The sequence below is a fragment of the Camponotus vicinus genome, unplaced genomic scaffold, assembly GCF_025532165.1.
Source record: "Camponotus vicinus isolate PSW18456_S1 unplaced genomic scaffold, iyCamVici1.0 SCAF_11, whole genome shotgun sequence".
NCBI classification, from domain to species: domain Eukaryota; kingdom Metazoa; phylum Arthropoda; class Insecta; order Hymenoptera; family Formicidae; genus Camponotus; species Camponotus vicinus.
The window spans coordinates 10,168,619-10,188,803 of NW_028141947.1; the positions used below are offsets into that span (position 1 = coordinate 10,168,619).

At 37.5% G+C, this 20,185-nt stretch overlaps 1 protein-coding gene and 1 pseudogene across 8 annotated transcripts in view; one reads left to right on the forward strand and one right to left on the reverse strand.

Annotated features, from left to right (window-relative positions):
* Positions 1 to 20,185, reverse strand: part of Rbp6 (RNA-binding protein 6) — a 620,420-nt gene that overhangs the window by 306,351 nt on the left and 293,884 nt on the right. Inside the window, exon 1 of one of the 8 annotated variants that reach the window (XM_083081666.1) lies at positions 10,619 to 10,762. The exons of the other annotated variants lie outside the window; for them this stretch is intronic. The gene's annotated coding sequence lies outside the window, so the exon portion shown is untranslated. Of the gene's footprint in view, positions 1 to 10,618; positions 10,763 to 20,185 lie in introns of those variants that run through there. 8 annotated transcript variants of the gene reach the window in all.
* On the forward strand, positions 14,174 to 19,039 carry LOC145961729 (uncharacterized; annotated as a pseudogene).

The following is a 20,185-nucleotide window of genomic DNA, read 5'->3' on the forward strand; positions in this document are numbered from 1 at the left end:
ATGTTTCAGATTCTACATTTAAAAATATTTAAAATATTTATAATAAAATATTTTTATAATTGATATTTTTATTACATATATATATATATATATATATATATATATATATATATATATATTCCTATTACATAGATACGTATATAAAAAAATTCAAAATAAGTAATCCAATAATTATACATAAAACAATTTAAATTATATTATTATAATTATTAAAATTACATAAAATTTTTAATTTATTTAATAAAAAAATGCATTAATGTCTATTTTATAATGTACCTGTTTTCTAATTTCCCTTAATAAGTCTATTTATTTTTATCAATAACTCAATATTTATATCACACTTGAAGGAAAATAAAATATGATATTTAAAGAATTTAAAATACTAAAACGTAATCACCATTTTGTACAATTTATCTTTTTATCATCCGCGGTTAAGAGAAAGAGCGAAAGTTTTGAAACAGCGTGTATACACAATGAGAGAGCGAGAGAATTGGCAAAAATAGTGGCAGAGAACGAGAGACGAAAGGAGGAAAAAGACAGAAAGGCGCGCTTTGACCATAGGTATTCATGAGCGCAGCCTGCCTGGTAGATTAGCATGTGAAAGAACGCTTTGCCCATCGCTTTCCACCCCGTGCATTCCCTCTCTATAGCTCCCCTGGTTCTCTTTGCCTGGGCAGCTCTTTCGTCTCATATTTTTCGAGGGGGGCCACCGTGACCGGAACCCCCCCGATATATATATATATATATATATATATATATATATATATATATATATATATATATATATGTATATGTATTCGGTTGTCGGGGAATGCTCGAGTCAGTATGTTAATCGAATACCCGTTGAATCAACGTAGAAAGAAAATGCGGCGCATATAATAAGAAAAAGCTCGCGAAACTTCTTTGAAGCTTCCAAAGTTTTCAGTTATCCGTTAAACGTATTATCGAGATTTTTTCGATATCGACCACGTCGTTTACTCTAACAGAAATGTAAAACATTTCTAAAAGAGTCCCACAAATTTATATATATAAATACACAATAAATATGTATAAACAAATAATAATAATAATAAATAATAATAAATGTGTATCTTTTCATTCGGAAATATGCGAAAGAACATTCGCGAATTATGAAGGACGTCGTCGATTATGTGTTCGGCAATAGCTCTCGCGGAAATATGACTTCGCCCATGGAAAGGCACTCGACATTGATGGCTACAAGCTCTATCGGAGTTTTAATCACATTACTCGGCTACAACGAGCGAGCGTGTCACCAAGCTTTTGCTTCGCTTTAATCGAATAAGAGGGGTCTTACGCCAACGCGCCAGTCCCGTAGTCGCGCCCCGGCCCTTTCCCCTCTCGCGCTTCCATTACCGGCCGGATGTATAAATGCGAGCAGTGATACGTCTACGTCTTCCGCCTTACAAGCTCTCGACGGTGTGCGAACGCATGCATGTGCGTATGTGAGGGGGTCCTTTGAGGATATTCATGAGAGGATTACCATGTGAAACGCCTAGCCGAAGCTCCTTCTCTTTTCGTCGCCTTGCGCCCTACCCTCTCCCCCGCTTCACTCTCTGATCCTTCCCTTATACTATCGTCTTTTCTCTCGATTCTTTCTGGCCCTAAGCGACCTCGAAGAGTAACTCGTTCAGTTACCGGAATAACTCACGGTTCCTCGACTCGCGAGTCTTGCGAACGAACGAAAATGGCTGACTTTAGTGCTACGAAGGAATATGTCCATTTCACGTTTTTCAGAAGAGATATGAAAAGGGGTCTTTTTATTACGTTTACGTCACAGAGAAGCAATTTAAATCGCTTATATAACCCACATTTTTCAGAATTCAGAAGAAAATTATGAATGCGTAAAAAGATCGAGTTTATAGGAAGAAGTTGGGAATTTTCCCTCGGCGGAAATGGCGACATGCTAATAAAGACGAAAAATATGATGAAATGAGAAACGAACACAGAAATGTGCGAAGGTGAATGTATGGTAAGGATTTTTCGAAAATTTGAAACGGATTTTCGAAGAGAGGAGGGAAAGTGATGGAGTATACTTCAAGTTAAAATGAATAACACTGAAGATTGACGGCGAATGAATTCAGATGTGCCGAGATCTAATTCATGATGGATTTGCCAGGTGGGAATAAACAACAACGCATTTGGTACCATGAGAATAAATCCGTTTTGCAAAATTTGCGACTTATAAATATGCAACACGCCAGTTCTATTAAAATGATACATATATATAAATGTCAATTAGAGATATAAATCTCAATTAGAACATATGTGCATATTAAACCTCTTAAAAGCCAAACTATAATCAACTTCATTTCTATTAAATTTCTTAATTACAGTACAGTACGTCAGAATAAATAATTAGTACTCTGGTATTAAAATTAATAAATTTAATAAAAAGAAAATTATAATAACTCTCTCTCTCTCTCTCTCTCTCTCTCTCTCTCTCTCGCGCGCGCGCGCGCTTTTGACACTATAATATTTTGTAATGATAACGATATTGTAAAGACATTGAAAAAAGAAATTACTAATAGCCATAATGATATATTTTTTTCATTACATTTTCTCAGCTGATATTAATATAATCATCTATATATGTGGTTCATGATTGATCTTAGCTTCCAAAATTTCTATTCACAAAAAGAATTTACTTTTTAAATGCAATTAAAAATAAATATGTGATAATTTGATCGGTAATTCATGCCTAAAAAGCTATTATGTAAAAGCATGTAAAGGCAAATTACGTGAGCATTCCGAAAGAAGACTGGAATAAGAGGAGGAGGATTTCAAGGAGTATACACCATATTTATGAAAGATTTATGTAAGATTATAGACAAAGGAGGGAAAGGATATGATATTTCCCAGTAAGAACGCGCTTTTAAAAGAACACCTACGGAACTTGACTGGAAAATGAGAGGTTGCCAGGAAAGATGATGTTGATCTAAAAGAAGAGGCGATCAACGAGAAAATAAAAGCGAGTATAAGATGATCGGAGAAAGGGAAGGAGTGAGAGATCGGTTTTGTAGCGCGAGCAATAATCCGAAGGAAGAACATCCGTCGAGGGAACGAATGTAATTTCCGAATAAACCCAGCATCGCCGCCTGCGCGCGTTCGACATTGGAATAAAATCAAAGAAGTATATCCAATATCGGGAGAAAGAAGTATACCCAATTCAAGAGATAAAAATGATCGTAGCCGATTGTATGTATCGAGTACATCGTCGCGAAAATCAGTCTTCCAGCTCATTCATATTATAACGTAATAAGATACACGATTATTTGCGCATCTATCTATCTTTCTTTCTGTGATGTTTTTTATAATTTTTTTTAAATATGATGCAAAATTTTATATTAATAATAATGTAAATCCGCATACATATATAATAATTAATAAAATATTTTTTGACACTCTCTCTGAATTAACTGACACCACATAATGAGATGTATATGTTAAAGCAATATGCAATTCCATAAAATATTTATCTAGAATCGATATACAATAGGAAAAGTACTCTAAAACAATTTACAAATTACATTCTTTGATAATAAAAGATTTCAAACAATTTATACATCACAGATTGTCAAGATGATTATGATTTATAATAATGTGGTAATATATATATCTACTATCCAAAAAATAAATCTTTTTATCTTTACGTATAATCGATACTGGTAAAAAGCATCTAAAAAGCTATTTTGAGCAGTCGGTCGATTTGAGTGCCGCGTGTGACGAACGAGAGCCACGCTCTGCCTTATTAGCATGCATTAGGCAGTCCTACCCGACTTACCCGACTTACCCAGTGTTCGTCGGGTTCTCCCGCAGACTCCCTCAAATCACGCCTCGCCCTAGCTCGTACGAAATGTCACGGCACGACACCCTTACGGCGTTCCCTCGAAAAGCACGACAGATTCTTAAACGCGTCCCAATTTGTCGGCAACGAGATTCGCTCGCTAACGCTGCAAAAGCTACGCCGACACTTTGCATATTTAATACAGAATACACAAGATGCTCCATGACTTTATATCGCAGCTTCGAGATTCTAAAGCAATTTGAAGATGAAATTGTTACAGAACATTATTAATTTTCGCGACTAAACTAATAAAGTGCCCGTATCGTTAACAGAAACAAAGTCAAAGACTAACCTACGTCTATTTATCGAATTTCTGAAGAGACGCAATAATAAATGTGTATTAAAAGAAAAGAAATAATTTTTTTGAAGATATATTCATCAACGATTTTTCTACGACAGAGCTGATACTGATTAAAATCAGCACGTCTGGCCATTTTAGGCAAGACATTCGCGCAGAATCACCAACATCGAAACGTAAACTGAGTTTTGCGGACACTCTAGCTCTCATTAATATGTATTAGACAACTCGGGCCGACTTACTCTTTCATTGTCCGCACGCTTTGCCGACCAATCGACCGCCTCGGAGATTTCGATTTGCCCCTTATCACTCGAGCACCCTATATCCATCTGCCGTTACATTAACGTTCTCGTTTTCTCTCTCTTTTTCTCTCTCTCTCTCTCTCTCTCTCTCTTTCGCTCTCTATCGTCGCTTTTGCACGAGGCAGCCGACTACTTCGTGCAATTTGCGTGGAGAAAAAGTTTGATTACTTTCCTAAGCGCGTACGAAGAAAGTGGGCTAGTGTTACGAGGGGAAAAATTCGATAAAAGAAGAAAAAATGAAGAGAAAGTGCGAAATTTTAGTCCGCTTGAGCCGTCGTTCTTATCAAGAACAAGACATTTCATTTTCGTACAGCCATGTTAATAAATCCTACGAAAAAAACGGAAGACCAAGAAATACCGCTCATTTTTCAAATTTAAAAATACGAATTTAGGTGCGTTTTATATTCGTATTACATATATATGCATCACTATATTGATATAAAAATAAATTAATAGTATTGTGTATTATTTAATCACGCTATTAAAAAAATAACAACTTCACAGAACATTATCTTGAACTCTGAGACCTATAAGTATCGTACAATTACATTTTACTGCTCTATCTTGACGATGCTTAAAGTAAAAAGATCTCGCTTCTCCGACCTTTCCCTTTAACGAATTCCTCTTTTCCAATCTCTTTCCCACCCTCACTCTTCGTTGTCATTGTCGTGTCGCGTTTTATAAAAGAACCGCGCTCGATCGCATCCTCTTCATCTTCCTCTAACTTTATCCCTCTTGTACCTCATCCCGCTAATCTCGTGCGTTTATCTAGCACTTCTGAAAAACCGGACGGATTAAACTATCGAAGATTCTCCCCCCCGTGACTACTTTGTCATTCGCTTCGCATATCAAATCTTTCTTCAAGGTCTCTCCCTTGCTCTTTCTACGAATTTCTATTTCATCTCCGCGGTACAATAACTGCTTTTTTTCTTATATTTAAATTAGCTTCTACGCGCATTGTTTTCAGATTTATGGGATAGTAGTTTATAGAACTGCTTAAATCTTTTATTTTATTTTTGTTTTAGAATGTTATTTTATTTTCTCTGTTCTTTTCCGTGAACTTGTCTAATTTATCCCGTCTCATCCAGCGATATTAGTAAACTTATTTGTAGCTCTATTGAAAATTTCGAAGAGACAACAATCGTAACGGGAAGCAGAAGCGGTGCGACGATGTGAGTCGGATATTTACGTGCGCGGGAAGTTGGCGTATTCTGCGCACGCTCGTGCACGGAAGTGCGGACGTATGTACACGTGTATACACGAGTCCTGGGCGAATGACGATGGGGATGTAAGGTGGCACGTAAGGTCAATCCTGGCGAATAGCTTGAGCAATTTTCACTTCGCTCGGGTTATGTTGGTGCGCTCTACTCGTACTCCTCCCTCATATGATACATACCGATAAGCGTAACAAAGAGCGCAATCGAGAAAGAGAGAAACGGTGATGAAAAAAGAGACGGCGAATGCGTAAGAAAGAGAAATGTGAAAGAGGCAGGACGAACGATATGGGAGAGTTAGAGTTTACTGACTCGAGGAATCCTGATTTTTCTCCCTTGCAAGATTGTTCCGCATCTTTTCAACAATTGACAAGGCCACCTTTGCTCTCATCCTGTCCTCGCCTCCTTCTCTTTTCGTCCTATCCTCTCTTCTTGGGCGCTCTCGATGCCCTCATCTCTTCCTCATCGCTTCAAAATTGGACGATACGAGAAAATTTGCCATCCCCGCGCGTTTCCTCCCTCATTTGCCGCTCTATCCTCTGGTTTCGTTCTCGGAAGCGGGTTCTCGGGCCGAGGAAGACTCGCCGTCCGAAATTTTAGGGCACAGCCGGTGATATTGTTTCACATTGTGCGACCTCGCGCTCCTCCTAGGGGTGTAACTTATGAAAAGCGTCGCAATCCTCCCGCGCGTAAAACGTTTATTAACTCCCTGCGAAATGAACTCGAGAGACGCTGGTCTTACGACGTACGTGCGTGTATACGGGGTGTCCCGAAAGAATTCCACGATCGAGCTTCTGGGATGCGTCCCGCGCCGAGAGCAAGGGTGAAAATGTGTTATATAAAACAGTAATATCTCGCGGAGTTGGAACAGCTAATTTAATTCCGCTGCTCAGAAATGAACTAAAGAAATGTCACGGGTTCAGAGCACCCCTCAATGTGCATACCGCGCAGTGACATTGACTGATCTAGTTTTGAGATATTAATAGGTCCTTAAAAAAGCCTGCCTTTCCATAGTAACATCCTCCTTCTTTAGACTGACATTATAGAAAAGATTCAGTGTAACTTGAAATTTTTCTCATATAGTATTCGCAATCAAATATATTAAATATCTCGAAAATCTTCTTTAAAAAAATATATATATATATATTATTTTATATATACGATAATTCTAAATCTAAATCAATAAAAAAACATTGTAAAAATCCATAGAATATTTGAGTTATTCGGTTTCTACCGATATAATATCACTAGACTTTAATTGCGCTTTAAAATAAACATCCCGTGCATTCAATAGTGGTAACAGTGGCAGATGCCACGACTCCCCGAAATGGTATCTGTGATTTTACCGCTTCGGCAAAGTTTCGGAGCACCGGTGATGCACGATCGAAGCAAAAGTTATCGAGCAATTTGCCTTCCGTGGCACAACGTCCTCGCGAGCGAAGCCGAAAAGAATCGCGAAGGGAGGATACAGACTAAATCGCCATCGTCATTCGAACGCGAAATGTCGACGGTACCGGCTCCTAATGTACGTGTACAGTTCCGAGTTCCGAGAATTTCTATCGAAATGTCGTAAATGCGACTTTTGGTATCCTTTGAATTTTAAGCGGCTAACGATTCGCGGCCTCTATGCGCGGTTGGTCCGCCGTGTTTTATTAGTCCCATAATGTTGAAACCTGATTCCGATTGCATGGCAAGTAGTCTTTCCGATACTTCTTTGTTCGTATATATGTATACCTCGATCGACGAAGGCGATGTTTCTATGTATTTGTATGTGTGTGTTTTCCTATTTTAATCTCTCTTTTAATTTAAAGTTACTTAACACTCGAATAATTAAATGCAGACGATTAATTCGACATGAAAAATATAGTGTTTATATATTATAAAGTTTATATTTATAAAGTTTCAGAAGTTGAACAATCAAATATCTGCGGTCTTTATCTCAAAATGATATTCTTTCTTTTCAAATTCTTAGTATTATCCTATCTTAATCTTCTTAATTGCAATCGTGTAATCATTATTTTTTGCAGAGATTAATTTAAAATATATACAATATTAAGTTACAAAGTGAGACACCGGAATTGAAATAAACAAAAAAATTAATATCATTTACATGCAAATTATCCCAGATAACGTTGCGTTTGTTGACGTATGCAATACCTGTAACTTTATTTTATGTCAAAACCAGTAATCCTTTAAATAATTACACATCTAAATATTGTACACAAAAGCGTCTTACATTAATCTCGCATTTGTTCAGCTTATTGTTTGATCGAGACATATTACTTTTAACAAAAAAACAAGAGCTTCCCCGATCGTGAACATATCAAACCCGTAAATAAACACAAGTCAAGAGTGGGGCAGCCTTCTGTCGTACAACTTAGCATGTTATTGCACCGAGCCGTTCATTTCCGTCCATCACAAAGGAAGCCGCGTTAGAGGAACAGCAAACGCGAACAGACGGTACAACCAGTAGTAGGAGAATGTCCGACCTGCTTTGCATCGGAAAAGGACTTGTCGCGGAACGCGTGCAGTTTCAGTTCATTGCCATGAATAATCGACGTGTTTTCTATTCGACGCGCGCCACGATTTCAAGAGAGAGAGATAGAGAGAGAAAGAGAGAGAGGAGCGAAGGGACGAATTTTCCCAGCAATGACAACACGAACGAGACGTGCGGGACGGTTCGGTCGGTCGGCTTCGAGAAACGGTGGAGAATGTCGTAACGATGCCAGTCTGCGAGAGTCTCCGACTACAATCGGCCTGCAAGAGGGTGGGAGGGGGAGGGGGCAAGCGGTAGGGAAAGGAACTGTATTACCAAGTGGACGTCGTCGCGTCCCGGGCGTCCCCCGGGAGACACCCGGGAGTCCGCTCGGGATACAGGACGGTAATGGTGTCGTGGCTGTGCGAACGCGCCAAGAGCCTGGCACTGTGCCCGGACATACAAGGGGCCCTTCCTTCCTTCGTGACGAGCTTGTTAAATTTATCGAAAGCGCCAAATTATAGGAGAGAAGCGAACGTTCTCTCCTTTCGAGCCTCTCTAGAGCCGTTATCGTTTCTGTCTCTTTCCTTCCCTTCTGGCGATTCTGCGCAAACTTTAGATCCGCGGTTTTGCAAACGATAATCGCGCATATACATGTTACTTGATAAGCCAAAAGTAAGAAATTATTCTGACACTACGGAAGATATCTCGAATAATGTTTATCTTTAGTTATACTATTGTATTGTTTGCTCACATTTTTTCAAATTCCGATATTTGTAATTGAAAGAATATTCCTTGCGTTTTTATCTTGATAATTTAAATGCGAAATATGAAAGGAGAATACGATCTCGTCTGTTCTACGAATTCTAACTGCTTCGAATGTGACAAAACCAAACTCGCGAAACTCATATCGGAGCAATATTCTCAGCTTCTTCGCGAATTATGATTATCGCCGTGCCAGCTGACGGCGGAAGTGTATGAAGTAGCCTCTTCGTCCGAGAACCATGAATGATCTGAAACTTCAGAGAAACTGTGCTCTCGTGGACGGCTTTCGAACGGGACGCTCGTCGAATCCGAATCGCAACGATTATTGCGGTACCAGCTGACGGCGACGAGATTCCTAAACTACTCGCGAACTTAACCCCCTCATCGTTCCCGCGGGAGATATAATAGCGCGATCTTAGGTTAAATCGTGCGCAAATCATTCCGCGCAAATCCTTGGCAATAATAACAAATATTCCTTTTACGTTGAAAAGGATTGCAGAGCAAGGAGAAAATCCGAGTTTCATGTTGCAGCGCAGTTTACTTGAAATAAAGTGTCGCTGCGTCTCGCCGTAATTCTCTAAAAATTTCCCACGCTATCTTGAGAAAACAGGACAATATTATTGTTGTAATTGTTTCAAGTAGAATTAACAATGTAATTCACTTAATGTACAATAGAGAAACTAAGGTAATTGTAATAATATTAAGTAATTACGAGAAACTTTAAATAAAATTAAATGCACTAACCATATATTATATTTTTAAATTAATATATATAATACAAATTATATATTTTATATATTGTTAACGCGCGCGATATTATACTTAAAATTTCTTTTTAAATATATAAATACTCTTTTTTTTAATTATTAATGTATTCATAAATTATAAAACAAAATGATAAAAATTTCATAAATATTCAAACTAAATTAAATAAATTGTTACATTAGCTCTTTTAAGCGACTCCTCGTGTAAATCAAAAACATATTTCCACCAAGTTGCCATCATTATACATGTAGTTCATAACCGCTAATAATTCTCTCCGTCGCAAGAAAAAGAAACGTGAAAGAAACACGAGTTTCCACCGAAAACGCCGCGTCTCGTTCCTCCCTCCTCTCCCTCTCGCTCTCTCTTCCTCTTCCTGCACATACAACGATGCATAAAAACGACGCGCTGCATATTCAAATTCCTAATTGCTCTTCGGCGAATAAATTTCGGTGCCGTCGCGAGATCGCGAGCGTAAGCCACCACCACCCGTGTGTGGCCGTCTCGTTTTCCTAGTGATTTATAATTATAATTACAGGTAGTGTGCGCGGCTCGTCCATCAATTTCGGCGGGTGGCGCGCGGTCGCGTATTTTTAATGCGGATGACCTCGTTCCAGGTAGCTACCCGCGCATAGACTCGTATATCACCGACGGTTCTGTGCAAGCTGTTACGCGAGACTGCACTGCGCGGAATAAAATTTTTCCCCCCTCCTCCCCCGCTGCGAGAATCGCAGCGTTTCCCTACTTGTGTAATCCTTGTAGAGCGCGCGGTCGAAATTGCGCGGCACTTTTAACGGACGCATTTACATGGCGCCTAATCGGATTCGCCTCCGTATATACTAACAGTGAAAATATAATTTCGCGTCACGACCATAAGTTAAGACGGTTGAGAATATGTATGACAACAGGTTGAAGGTTAAGAAATTGAATACGTACTTGATAAATCTGGCCGGATTACTTGAAGCTTTGTCGTTGTACCTCGAGACCAAAAATCCATCCCGTCGTTGGCAAATATATCGAGTGTTTATCCTGCGCTCAGCCTGCTGCGCCGGTTGAATCACACACAAGCACACACACACATATACAACACTCGATACGTATACAAATGACAAGGTCGTTTAATAAACAGTAATAAACGGTAGCGCGAAAAAACGGCATATGATACTCATATTTCGACACTGATAAAATAAACACTAATCTCAGAATTTTTAACCGCGCATAAGTGGCGATCGCGGAAACTTGTCAACGCATTCACGAGCAAATTAATCGCGACGCACTATTTTACGCACGATAATCGTTTTCGCTGTATTATCGCGCACGAATATTACCGGTACTTTACGTTTGACGTCCTTTGAAGTGAGAAAATCATCGAAAAATCGCGGTCACTGCAAAGAGTCCGTCTTCGTGGAAGCCATGATAAGTCATGTGATAGCTCCGAGGGAGGGGGAGACGTCTGGTGTCGCGCGCGAGAAGCGTCTGACCTCGCGCGCGAAGATCAGGTACTTTTCTTAAATAGTACGAAATTATCAAGTATTCGTATTTGCGCCCGATATTGTTATGAAAACGATTGTGCACATATATAGAATAATGTACGTCGCTCTTGTTAATACTTGCTCATGGATGCATCTATAAATTTCCGTGATTGTTGTTTTCGTCCTTCTCGTCGTACGTTCAATCGAATTGTGAGGCTAATATTTAGCAAAATATCGACGTGTGAGTATTATACGACGATTTTTTTTTTGAGCTATTGTTTGTTATCATTAAATATCTTTACTGTGTGTATATCGCGGACGTATCAAGTGTCCTATACATGTGTTATGATTTAATCGCCGAAACAAACTAAACTAGCAATCGTGCAATCGAGTTACAAACTTGGTTTATATATTTAGTTTATCGAAAAGATTATCGAATAATACTTACATTTCTGTTAAAGTAAACATCAACTTCAGAATTCGACTACGCGTACGACAAGAAGCGCGTAAGTGGCGATCGCGGAAATTTCCAACGCATTCAAGAGCAAATTAATCGCGACGCACTATTTTACGCACGATAATCGTTTTCGCGCACGAATATTACCGGTACTTACGTTTCTTTCGCATCCTTTAAAGTAGGAAAATCACCGGAAAACGCGGTCACTACAAAGGGCGTCTTCGTGGAAGCCATGATAAGTCACGTGATAGCTCCGAGGGAGGGGGAGACGTCTGGTGTCGCGCGCGAGAAGCGTCTGATCTCGCCCGCGAAGATCAGGTACTTTTCTTAAATAGTACGAAATTATCAAGTATTCGTATTTGCGCCCGATATTGTTATGAAAACGATTGTGCACATATATAGAATAATGTACGTCGCTCTTGTTAATACTTGCTCATGGATGCATCTATAAATTTCCGTGATTGTTGTTTTCGTCCTTCTCGTCGTACGTTCAATCGAATTGTGAGGCTAATATTTAGCAAAATATCGACGTGTGAGTATTATACGACGATTTTTTTTTTGAGCTATTGTTTGTTATCATTAAATATCTTTACTGTGTGTATATCGCGTACGTATCAAGTGTCCTATACATGTGTTATGATTTAATCGCCGAAACAAACTAAACTAGCAATCGTGCAATCGAGTTACAAACTTGGTTTATATATTTAGTTTATCGAAAAGATTATCGAATAATACTTACATTTCTGTTAAAGTAAACATCAACTTCAGAATTCGACTACGCGTACGACGAGAAGCGCGTAAGTGGCGATCGCGGAAATTTGTCAACACATTCACGAACAGATTCAGCCGTGCCGAGACTCGCGACAGCCCCGGTGGGGGCGCGAGAAGCCTCTGGTCTCGCGCGCGAAGCCATAATCGTCATCACACGAGTACACAAACGTCGGTACGCGCGCGACTTTTTTCTTTCGCAAATGACGCGGAATTGCCAAGTGTTTATAATATGTGTGTCCGATATTGTTGTGAGAACGTGTGCGTAGAATAATATACGTCGCTATTAATGTTCGCTCTCGTATGTTTACATTTTTATTTTAAATAAACGCCAGCTTCACAGTTCGAGTACGTGTACGACAAAAGACATCAAAATGGCGATCGTGGGAGTTTATCGACGCGTTCACGAGCAAATTTAATCGCAATAATTATTTATAACATTATTTTATACGCAATTATTTCCATAGTATTATCGCGCGCGAATACTTTACAATTTCTTACTTTGATTGAAATAACGAGGTCGCGAAAAGTATCTCTTCTCATGCGCGGGAAGCCTTTGGTTTCGCTCGCGGGAGGGCGTTATTTTCGCGCGGGAAACAGTTATAGCCGCCATTACAGAGAGCCATACAAATCTCGGCAGGGTTTCGCGTGCGAGACGCCCTTCAAACGACGCGAAATCGTCACGTATCAAGTGTGTGTAATATTCGCGCGCGATGCTATTGTGTAAAAACGAATGTGCGTGAAATAGTGTATATCGTTAGTTAATATTCGCTCTCGTGTGTGCTTAAATTTCCGCGATCGGGACTTTCATATATTTCTTATCGTACGCACAGTTGAATTATAAACGGTTATATTTAAGTTTAATGCGAAATACTGCAACATTATGTAAATCTTTCGTGCTATTTTTCACCTTCATTAAATAAATCTTGTACATATCGAGTGTTATATAAGTGTGTGTAAAGTGCTGTTTGACTGATGAAGCAAATTTCTCGGAGAAGAAGCACTTGGTGATCCGATGGACGATGGAATGGATTTTTGGACTCGAGATTCAACGAGAAAGTTTGAAGTAATCCCACCAGATTTGTCAAGTATGTATCTTTTTTCTTATCGTAACCTGAAATATAAATATTTAATATGTATGTAAGTAATATACATATACGCAGAGACATGTGATAGAGATAAAAAGTCTGTTAAAAATCCATTAAAAATACCGTGCAATTCTAACCAAACATTCTACAGGGATCCCGATATGAAATACAATGGTATTACATATGTATACATGTGTATTTTGACGTTGCAACTTTATTGTGAAATTAAAAAACGCGCTGTCAAAATTCACGCGTAAAAATCACGCAACATTTCTGTCGAGATTTAACAGTACTGCATCGGCTGTAAACTCGTCAATAAAGTCTTTTAACTCTATTACCTTTTTCAAAATTAATTATAAAAATTCTATATTTAGTTGCAATTAATGTAGAAAACAAATAAGCGTATCAGTGAATAATGGTTCGTAGGCAAGGCTGCGTCAGGTTAATTAAATCTCAACGATCTCTCTCCACCTGAGTTTCTCATCCTCTCTATTATCTCAAATTCTTTGCTTCTTTTATCAAAACCTCCCACAGAATTCGTTATAATAACTGAACGATCTAGCTTGGCTCCCCTTTGAGAACAACTATTGAACGAACAGAGTCCTTGTCGTGCTTGAAAGAAGAAACGGAGATTAACGCTTTAGCTGGCACCTCCCAGCCGCCATTGTCTGCTCGTTAAGAAGGCGACACATGGCGCAGATTAATTATGAGCGATTGCTTCGGGATTAAACGATCTCCTGGCCGGGGAATTCGCCGTGGAGATTCGCCGCATACCGACCGGAAATGCTGATGTAACGAGACGAACGGCGCTTAATACCAATCTCGGTTGCTCGATTCTAATGAAATTCACGGCATCGTAAACGCGTCGATGCTGTGGAGAGAGAATTGCCTAATAAGCGCTATTCGTGACAAATTGCCGGGTCGTGATGCAATGGTATTTTGAGACGGCGCAACTCGACCGTGATAGAGGTAGACGCAGAAAGAGAAAGACAAAGTGAGAAGCTTCAAGGCAGATAGGTCGTAACCTGGCGCGAATAACAGATTGTTGTGTTACATTCATCACAGCGTCAACATATATCAGTGCCTAGAATGACAATAATTGATTTCGCCGGCACTCTCTCTTTCTTTTATTTTCTCTATTCTCTCCCTGTTGTGTTTTCCCTTTTTTCACTCGCTCTCTACCAATCTACTGTAGCTTAATCTGATTAGTAGATTTTTATTCGTTTATTTATCGCAGCTTTTTGTTAATAAAAATGTCAATAAATAACACGTACAATGAACGATAAACAATTTTTGCTCGAAATCTCGACTTTTAAATCTCGCATGACATGGAATCAATATCATTAATGCTTCTCAATTTTTATCTATTAATAAATGAAAATATATCTTAAAAATTATTTCTAAAATAATATTATATAAATCAATGTATAAAAAAAGAAAATCCGTTTAGTATTATTCCATTTACAACAGTAATTCATTTTGAGAAATATATTTAATATTTACAAAAACTGTTCTTTTTAATTAAAAGTTATATGAATGACTCTGTAGAATGGTATGGAGATTATACATATCCTGTTATTCCTAGTCTATTGCGCTGTTATTCATATATCACGATATAAGTTAATAAATTACATCTCTCTTTCTCTTTCTACATCTTCTCTCGTCTTGTTTCTTCCTCTCTTCTTTCTTTCTTTCGTATTTATATGGTTCTATCCGACGTTTTCTCCTTCTTCCGCGTATTCCCCTCTCGCCCTCTCGGCACCCATCACGCCCAACGCAGACTCCAACCCTCTATCTCGTTTACCCATCCCGCGGCATCTCCGCGCAAGCAACCACTCGCGCCTCAGTCGGCCCGGTAATTTCATGCTTGAACTGACGGGGTCGATGGAAGGTACCAGTCAGAGAGATCCTCACCCGGGGCGACGGCCCGTCATCTTTCATCATCTTCATTTCCGAGCAACACCTGCCGCCTCGCAGCCGCTAGCGCCGATTTCATCGAGAAATTGTTGGCGTCGCGAGAAGTTCGTAGAAAGACAAGCCGACGCACGGCGGTAAACACATAGATGTCACAGTAATCCGATCTAATTCTTATCAATCTGAGACTCAAGGAGACGCGACAGATACAGTGCTCACTCGTGAAGATTCTGATGGGTCAGGATTGTTCAATCGCCGAGATACCGCCGCTATTGACCCGGGAATACCCGGGAGAATTTCTAGACATACCTCGTTAAACGGATAACAGAATTGTCTATTTTTTAGTCGGCATTAATGCGCCCTGGGAGATATACCTCGAGATCTGCAAACTGCTCTTAAACTCGAAGTCACGTGAACGATTCTGTGGGACGGTTCGGAGATCAAAGAGCAAGGAAGCAGCTAGAGAGGAACGATTCTCCCGTGGGAGAACCTGCCGTGTAAGCAGCGCAGTATATTCGCGAAATATATTCTTGGTACATGAATACAGCGATGTTATACGTTTAACCGGATTTGCTAATTACAACGCAAAAATATTTTCTATGTGTATAATTTTTTTATATTTCAGAAAAAATTTTATATCATAAAAAAATTAGCATGAAAAAAATCATAATTACTTGATGATGTGAGGATTTATAAAAAAAGGTATAAGAATTTTTATCGTTCCCTTATCGTTTTGCTCGATTTGAAAACAATGAGTTATTAAAATGATACATCAACAGCACATTATTTTCTTTTGTTCTATATAAGAAATATAACTTAAAAGTTGTCATTGTTTAAAATTACATCGCCAACAAAAATGTTTTTAAAGTTTGAAACTGATATTAATAATTTAAATTATTAATTCTCGCGCAATAAAATCTCACAAAATAGATTTCTCGATAATAAATAATTCTGACATAAATTTACACACATTACAATATATATGTATTACAATACAATATAATATTTATATTACAATAACTACTATAATAATTCTAATAATTCTCAAATAAAAATTTTCTAATAATATTCAGACAATAATATGAAATTTACATATATATATTAATTATATATTATATATTAATTTGCGCTATTATAAAAGATAGGCTATAAAATGCTTTAGTTATAATTAAATAACAATAGCAGTTATCATCATTAAGGAATGAATACAAATTTGAAGTGAAAACAAATTAAAAAATAATATATCGATAAAAATAACAGATTTAACAGACGCACATTAAAATTTTTCATATTTTATAATTATTTATCTACAATACAATTTATTTGTTGCAATAACTTTTCATTTATCTAGCAATTTTCCAAAATATAAGATATTCTAATAAAAAACTAAGATATTCTAATAAAAATCTAAGAATAAGATACTTGATTTTAGAATATGATTGTACTGTAAATATGTCTTAATCTGGTAATGCATTATTGTTTGCTTGCAAAGTTGTCGGAAACATTTAAATCGATCGAGGTATCCGAAAGTCAAATAACTCGATCAGTTCTATGAGAAAGTTTTCCGAAGTTATGATGCGAGATGTGCGTTTTTAATCCGAATCAGATCGGACAAACGGAAGACATTCGTAATAAAAGATGACTGATAACTTGCGAATCTCACAAAGACTATATAAGATCAACGATAGTCGGCGAACAAAAATAGACGCCTTATCGGCGATTTGCGGGGCTAATCTCGTGTCATCTTGAAGCCGCGATATTGGCGGAAAGTTACAGTTGTACGGGCGCAATTTATATTGACGTGATCGATAAGGATACGCGGAACATCATCCTCCCCCGAGTAAGTGGCATCATCATTACAGGATAACCGCCATGCCGTGAGAGTTCCATTTTACGCGCGTAATACGTCATGGCACGTTCGTGAACAGTAGCTCGGCATCGTTCTTTTTATTCTCATTCTGTTTCCGGACCAATACCTTAAAAGCACCACCCCCTTCTATCGCGTAACCGTAGCTTTTGAGAGGAGTTCGCCCGGTTCTTCCGGAACCTCGTCGCCACCCCCGAGCACTCGCTATCAGATTCGAAACCCGACGCGAGATAATCCTTCTCTTACATCTGGCTCGGAAATCTTTCCCTCTCGCCCTTTTTCTCGTTTTTTCTGACCTCATCGTCGAATGTGAATCGAGACGTTCCGCGCCATCATCCCCAGCTTACGATGTGAGAAAAGGAAAAGGCTCAGTCCCTTCTCCCTCTTCCATCCGTAAGAGTATGTATCACGCAATTTTTCTACTCGCTATTCAATGAACGCTCACTCTTCAAGGTACGCTTGTGCTTTCGAACCTCTTTTCCTTTCATCTTTTTAAAAAAATTCTCGTAAAAACGTTTAGAGATATATTGATACGCAAGAGGCTCGAGCTCATGCCTTTGTTATGTATATTGTATTATCACGTACGTCACATTATATCACGCCGTATCGCGAAAAGCAATGTGTCGATCTTATTATATAATAATAAAGTAATAAGGTATTTGTTAACATTACAAATTCTTATGAATCAAAAATAATTTACAAAAATAACTAAAAAATACATTAATTTTTTCGCTTATCAAAAAATAAAAAATTATAATGAAAATATTGTTCTTATTAAAACAAAAAACTAATTATATCGAGTTAAGAGTCTACGTAAAAACAAAATATAATTTCTAAGACTAAAAGTATCTTCTCTCTTTTTCTTTCATCTCTTTTAAAAAATTATTTTGTGTAAAAATCTTTTTACTATTTTAAATATGATATATATTGTCAAATTAATTTTCAAATATATATAGAGTTAATAAAAAGATTAATAACGAAATTTTTTATATTTTAGATATTTTTTTATAAATTATATGAATTTATAGACTTTATTTTATTGCCTTTTAATTTTGTCGCGCTTAATAAAACACTTTTGTAAGGAACATGATGCCACGTGCGAATCCAAAGATACGTTACTCCCTCTCTCAGGGATAATTGTGTAATTAACTATCGTTCGCTCAACTCCGTAATTAGGTACGACGTAGCGAAATGGCGTTCCTCTCAATAGAAGCGGGGCCCGTTAAAAAATAAAAAAAGAAAAAAAGAGATCCAGACGAGAGGCGGTATGTGACGGCGGAATGGATTCAATTAATTCTCGCAAAGTGTCGCGATGTCGTATTAAAATGAAATTCCGCTTTATATCGTATCAACGCGCGCATTTCTCCTGCCTCGTTGAGATTATCGCGTCGCCCGGTTAAAGCTTTAAAGCCTTCGCAACGTCGACCGAGTCAGGAGCGAATAAATTTATCATGACCCAATGATCGATGTAGAAATAAATAATCTTTCGTGGTCAAGCTTTAGTATCAGAATTACGTACTCTTGTCGAATGAAGTTTCGCATTTTTTTGTAATCAATTTTAGACTGAAAAAGGCAATATAATTTATTTCGAAGTTAATGGACGAGAATTTGCTTATTTCTTATATGCTATCGATATGATAGAATTATATATTTTTCATTTATTATTTTCAGTTTTGTTTTCACATGATCCCGAACGCTTCTTTCGAAAATTTGACATTTACCAATTCCTTTTTATAGTTTTATAGTTGCGTGACTTACAATGAAAATACTCCATACATGATTGATGATTGAGCTACTCACCTGCAACAAAGAAAATTAAAAAGATAACGATGAGTTGTCAAATAATCATATACATAATAATCATTTATATATATATATATATATATATATATATATATATATATATATAATATCGCATCAAAAACTAGAGAAATTAACTGAGTTTTCCAAAGAATTCAATTACGTGAATACGTCTCTATCAATTCATTGAAGAAACGTTGCTGTGCTCAATAAATTGATCGTAAAAGTACAATACGATACCGAGAATAACGTAAGAAATTGTACTTTGTCGCTCGTGAATACACACTTACGCATAACAATAATGGAAGCTCGGGCTTTCCTTCGCTCTGAGATACTTGCAGTTGCTCTCGTCGAGGGAACGACGCGAGCAAGAGAGAATGTTGCGAACGATAAATCATACGAAAGTTCCACCCTTGTGAGGCGGTATCGTTTGCCGACGCGAAATAACGAGTGCTTTTCATTGGCCACGAGCGCTGCGAAAAAGGTAACGACAATTTTTCACCGTTAGCAACACCTGTGCGCTAAATGAATACGAATTGATTCGAGGCCGTCTTCCGATTCGGCAAGCTTTATTTTCATCTGTTACGAACGATTCCATTCCTCTTTATGCCGTCGCTGTCTTTAACACTCAAGTGGTCGCATCGGTTTTCACGAATTTAGTATCCGTAATGTCTATTTGGGAAATCTTTTTATATAAATGAGCGTGCCTTTATTGGTCTTTATATAAAAATTGAGAAATAATTATCTAGTTATTTCTAATGAGAAGAATATTATATTTTGTTTTATAAGAATAATTTAAAACAATATAGTAAGAGAAAGAACGAAAAGAAAAGGAATAAATTTTTTAATGGATTTAAAGAGAGATTAATAATTAATAATTAATAGCTTAATAAATTATTAATATATATAAATATATTTATATATGAAATAAAATAAATATGCTGTTTACAATAAAGAATGTATAGGTTGGATATTTCTCCATTGAATTCTAAAATTTTATATAGACAGCGTAATATCAATATAAAATTATATACACCATTTTTTTAGAATATATATCTAATAATTTTACAAATCTCTCCATCTGGAAATATAATTTCTCATCAATTTTGAAATTTCCCTTTTAAAATTTCCGCTCTG